Source organism: Silene latifolia, chromosome 2 (genome assembly GCF_048544455.1).
Source record: "Silene latifolia isolate original U9 population chromosome 2, ASM4854445v1, whole genome shotgun sequence".
Classification (NCBI taxonomy): domain Eukaryota; kingdom Viridiplantae; phylum Streptophyta; class Magnoliopsida; order Caryophyllales; family Caryophyllaceae; genus Silene; species Silene latifolia.
In genome coordinates, this window is record NC_133527.1 from 105,533,254 (window position 1) to 105,539,383 (window position 6,130).

Here is a 6,130-nt window from a genome sequence, read left to right on the forward strand (position 1 = left end):
CAGCTATTTCCAGTTTCTCGTACAGCCCTTCCTGATGTTCTTCTAATACTTCGTTTTTACCAAGCACCTCAATAACATATTGATCCAGTGAATCTCTTTCACGTTTCGTTTCAGCGAGATCATACTCAACGTTAGCGAGTTTTTGCTCGATATCCGACGTTACTTCCACATTGGTAACGGAACTCATATTCTGGTTCAGGCAAAAAATAAACGTATTTTAAAAAGAGTGACAATAAACTTAAGGCATTATGGGAAGTACCAACTTCAACCATATTTAAGGCCATACTGTAGGGTAAAACAAATTAACGTGGGCTTTCACATTGTATAATCATGCAAAGAGCAAACAATGTTATTGTGAAAACAGATTACAGCAAAAGGTAAAATAATCTTCTCCTGCAAATATTAAGCACATTGCCAGATTGAAATATCTACTATACTTAATTTTGGCAAAACGTTCGAGCCACAAAGGCAGTTTGATTTTCAGACCTGAAACAACTTTTAATTCGTCTGGGGACTATAGTATATATTTCTTTTCACAAGATAAAGAAACATACTGATTAATCAAATAATACTTATAAATGAAATAATCTGAATGTTATATAGCCTACTATTTACATAAAGATATGCATTTCTTTTGCAGGGATAAAATAATAATAAAAAAAAAACCCACAAACCAGAGCACCTTTTCAAGGGAGTGAAGACGTTTTCTATATGATTATTCCATAGATTTTGTAATTAGCACACTAGTTTAGACAAGTATTTATAGTGAGTTTTATATTTAAACTGATTTTGAAACAGTCTTGAATGGCTTTTGTAAGTATTTCTAATATTAATTAAATAGTATTGTGTCGTTTACTGTCATTAACATTCAATACATTTTTTATATATGCTATATCAAAGTGCACAACAATATTTCCTATGAACATTATCAATAAAATAAATGTTCCTTTAAAGGCATGACAATGGACATTGGCAGGAATACATTATATAGAAACATTTATTTGTATGAAATAAATTACCAGAGCATATTACAATTCCATTACTGCATTATTCTTGCAATAATATTCAATATACTTATTTACATGAAGATATGCATTTCTTTTGCAGGGAAAAAATAATAAGAACAAAAAAAAAAAAAAGAAATTAGAGTACCTTTTAAGGCAAGAAGACGGTTTGTATGATTATTCCTTAGATTTTGTAATTACCACACTAGTTTAGGTAAGTATTTATAGTGAGTTTTATATATAAACTGCTTTGGATAAGAATAGGAGAATTACAATTTATGAGTGTAGTATTATTTGTCTTTTCACATGCATTAGTTTACAACTGCCATTTGACACATGTCTCATTTAATCAAATAATCATGAATAGTGGTGTCTTTTCACCTGAATTATTTTACAACTTGCATCTGAGAGTGTAATTATTAGATGCATTAATTTATATTATTTAATTTAAATGGTACATTGTTAATGCACGTAATGGACATTGTAAATACAGTGATGGGACAATTCTTTTCATGATGTATCGAAAATTCAAAAATTGCAAAAGGTACTACGTCAATATAATGAAATATCATTAACAAATAAGAGAATGTACTTATATTCTTATATTCTGAATGGACATTGAAAATCAACAGTAGGTACAAGGGGTATGAGGTAAATATAAAACTTATACTCAAATGTACCTCAGCTGTTTATATATAGTATTACTCTGTTTGATTTAATAGAATAAAAGCAAGTTCGACCGCTGGTCGGGAAATTGATGTTGGGATAGAGTCAAAATCTTTTTCTTCACTGTCTACAACAACAAGATTTTCTAACTCGGGTGCCAAATGATATTGAAACAGGTGCAATGTCCTCCTTGTTAAGAGATTGTCTGTCATGTAACAAAGACACCTTCGGAAAACCACTACATTATCCCTGGTAGTCGTTCTAACTCCAAATGAAATGCTTGTCTGTAATCTGCTTTCATATTCCTCTCTTAAACGGGCTTCCTCATTGTGTAAGATAAACATCTTAGCCCAACACTTGCATACTGCTTCCATGTTATGTTTGTCCGCTTGATTAACTTTTTGAAAGATTTGTAGCATGTAAGTTTCATCTTGTAGTACTGTGTTTTTTGCATAGTTGTCCTCCACCCCTGCAATTATGGCGTCCTTCCCATTGAATAACCATCCTAGCATTGTCTTCTTTGCGTCAAGATGATGTGCAATGAATTGTTTTCTGTCTTCCTCTTCAGAATTTGTTACTAATCCCAAGCAAAATAATGACATGATTTGCTCCGTAGACAGATTTAAAATGGTTATTCCAAAATGTTCATTAGACGATAGCATTTAGAACATCATACTGTAAACTTTAAAAACACTGTTAATTAAACGATGAACACTGTGAGCAATATTCGAAATTGAGTAAATTGTACAATTAGAATTTTAATTTACCTATTACACCTATTTCATATGTTGTACACAATTTTTCTACTTCCCCAATTATCCCAACACACGTAAAATCTCGCACAATTGTAATCAATAAATAACATCCCATTAAACTTGACATGAACATCCAATTAAACTGAAAACAATGAAAATGTAACCAACAAAAGAGGCGTGATTTTCAGGTGATTTTGTCAATGATTTAAATCAACCAAGTATAATTACCTAAGAAATACACCAAAAGAATTGACGAAATTCAGGACAATTTAATAAATGAACGTGATTACGTGGCAATAAAGAAGTATTGAAAACGAAGGTGGAGTATAACCAAAAATTATGGAGAAGTTACCTAATACTCCGTAGTTGAAAGAAGTATTTTCTTTGGAAAGATTGTTTGAAAGAAGTATTGATGTGACCATAATTAGCGCATATTTAGCCCCCGAATCAGCCTTGTTCCCATGATTTTTAGTGCATATTTGGGTCATTTATTGTCTTTAGTTCTTTGTTTTGCATATTCTTTGAGATTTTGATCCCTTGGTAGGAAAGGAGTGCAAATCTTGCATTTTCATGGCAAAACGAGACTAAATTGATTGAATTCAATGACCAAGCATCAAGGAGAGACAAGATTAGAAGGCCTTTGTACATATGATAGTAAATGAGCAATGTTGAGAAAGGATCCTTGCATCTCCGAGGAAATCCCCAAGGATTTTATGAAGAAAAGGGAAGAAAAGAAGAAGAAACAATGCTGAGCTACAATCCGAGCGGATTGTCCTGAATCCGCCCGTCCTCCACAAGCACAATCCGTGCGTCTTCCTTCAAAGACGCCCGGACAGCAGCCACAGAATCCGCCCAGATTCCCCTGAAGACGCCCGTCTTCCCCCGCCTGAATCCGCCCATCCCGAATCCAATACGCACGGATTCCAGTACAGCGAAATTTCGTCTTCTCCAAGCTACAAAGAAAGAAGCCCTTCCTTCGAAAAATACCGGCTCCTCCCTGCTCAATCAAAAAAGTGTAATTACTAGTTTAGCCCTTAGTTAACCCTAATGCATCCACCTAATTTCCACTATAAATACCCCATTAGTCTAATTAGAAGAGCATTTTCTTCTTATCAATTATTAGAGTAGTTAATATCAATCAAATCTCTCTTTAGTTTTGTAATCAACAATTAATCAAGTTCTAATATAAGTTTTATTTCCTTAATCTCTCTTTTGCTCATCCTTTATATTGGGTAACTGAAGAATATTTGGGTTATTATTGGGAGATTGACAACCTCTCAACCAAGCATCAAGTACTTCTTTTATTCTTTGCTTTATTATTGGAATCATTAGTAGGTATAATTCTCTTAATCCCTCTTTAATTATTCTTAATTACTTCCATTTGTTCATCATGTTTCCTTTTGTTGGTATGATTGACAACCTTGCTAGCATGATAACCATGATAATGACTGAGTAGTGTCCTAGCTAGGGTTAATGGGTAATTAGGGGAAACAAACATGGGGAATGATTCATGCTTAAATTAATATGCTTTCATGATTTGTTTGCTTGCTTGTTTTGATCTCAACTCATGCACATGTTATGTTTGATGAAATGTGAGCCTATGAATCCTTGCATTTTTTACCCATCACCTATCTTTTCAATGAGACTTGTAAGATATAAACCAACTCGAGTCTCATTAGACCATGCATGTTGTTGAGTAGGGAAGACTAAGTCGACTTGTAGGTGTTGTACAATCTAATCGATTCGGCTCCGCGACCCAAACTTTCCTAGGATTGTAAGATATAACCCAACTCAATCCATCACAACAATAATTGCTTGCTTATAATTTGAGAACATGTTTGTATGATCAATTCCCATGATTTCCCTATGACCCCATGATACCCTAGTGCTTTTTATCAATTGTTTACAGCCCCTTTTTAATTCATCTTGCTTATTTACTTTCATTGCTATTTAGTTTAGTGACCTTCTACATCAACCCAAATTTTGAGACCCCTAAGACACCACTAGTTTCAATAGAAATCTCATCTCAACTCCCGTCCCTTGGGATCCGACCTTTACTTGCCTCTTTACTAATTGTAGAGTTGTTTGTGAAGCTATAAATTCTGTTTTGATTCGGACGTGACCCAACGACAACATCTATTCAATTGTGAACACGAAACGGACCGATAAAAAAAGGCGCCGTTGCCGGGGACGGTGTTAACTTGATTTAGATTTTCTTACATTGTTATTAGTTGTGTCTTTCTTTGCCTTGGGGAAGTAAAACTCCTCAAGGTTTGTTCTAATTGTTTTCGAGTTGTTTGATATTTTGCATGTCTAGAAGGTCACAAGGTGATTTGTTACCTTTTGATCGTGAAATTGAAAGAACCTTGACAAACAATAGGAGATTTGCTAGGAGGAATTTGAGAGGTATTAGTGAGGTAGTGGATATTCAACCAACTATCAAGTTCATCAACCCTTTTGCAAGAGAAGGTGAGGAGAACCCAACACAAAATACCCCACAAAATCAACCTACAATGCCTAAGTTTTCATCACATTCCGTACCCACCGAGGAGAACCTACCCAATGGTACTCCCACACCACAACATTTGACCGGAAATTTTATTGCCCAATCCGCCTTTATCCAATTAGTCGAAAGGGGCCAATTTGGGGGGATGCCTAGTGAAGACCCTCATTCTCATATGGAAACCTTTTGTGACTATTGTGATCCGATTTCTCAAACCGGTGTGACTCAAGACCAAATTCGATGGGTCTTATTTCCTTTTTCTCTAATTGGCACCACGAAACAATGGTTGAAGGGCCTTGATAAGGCCACTCTCGGAATTGATTCTTGGAAGAAGTTGGCTCTAGCTTTCTACAAAAAGTTCTACCCATCGGAAAAGACTAACATGCTAAGAGCTCAAATTACGGGTTTTAAGCAAAGGGATGAAGAATCTTTGTATGAAGCTTGGGAGCGGTTCAAAGGAATTTGTCGCTCATGTCCTCACCACGGACTTAGCGAGTGGTTCTTGGTACAACAATCTTGGAACGGTCTATATGAAGATTCAAGGAACATTCTCAACATGGGATCAAATGGAATGTTCACCGAAGTTGATGACAATCAAACATGGAACAAAATTGAGGAAATGGCGGTCCATAACTCACAATATAGTAGACCTCGCAAGGCTACTAGAGGAGGAAAGCATGAAGTGGACTCCGTTACTCAATTGGGTGCTCAACTTAGTGCTCACATTGACACAATCAATTTGAAGTTTGAAAAAGCTATGGCTAGACTTGAAGAAGCCTCAAAATCACCAAAGCATCATGTTAATGCCATGACGGCATCCTCATCAATCCCAAGTGGGATATGTGAGAATTGTGGAACTTTGGAACATGACCAAAGTGAATGTAGGGGAACAAATGAACAATTGAATGGTTTCCAAGCATACAAGAGTGGTACCCCTTACTCCAACTATTACAATGAAAACACCAAGTTTCATCCAAATCTCTCATACAAAAGCCAAAATGTTCAAAACCCTCAAACAACATACACCCCACCTCCCATGAGAAACCAAAATCAAAGACCCTTTTACAACCAAAACCAAGGTTACCAAAATCAAAATCCATACAATCACCAAAATGACCAAGGTTTTGATGTTCAAAAAGCGGTCCTCCAAATGCAAAAGAACCAACAAGAGTTTTTCACTCAAATGCAAAAAGATAGTCAAG

At 35.5% G+C, this 6,130-nt stretch overlaps 1 non-coding gene across 1 annotated transcript; it reads right to left on the reverse strand.

Moving 5' to 3' along the window:
* Positions 1–5,310: 5,310 nt before the first annotated feature.
* Positions 5,311–5,417, reverse strand: LOC141644632 (small nucleolar RNA R71). Its single transcript, XR_012544244.1, has one exon. It is a non-coding gene; the product is annotated as a small nucleolar RNA R71 (small nucleolar RNA).
* Between the last annotated feature and the right edge of the window lie 713 nt (positions 5,418–6,130).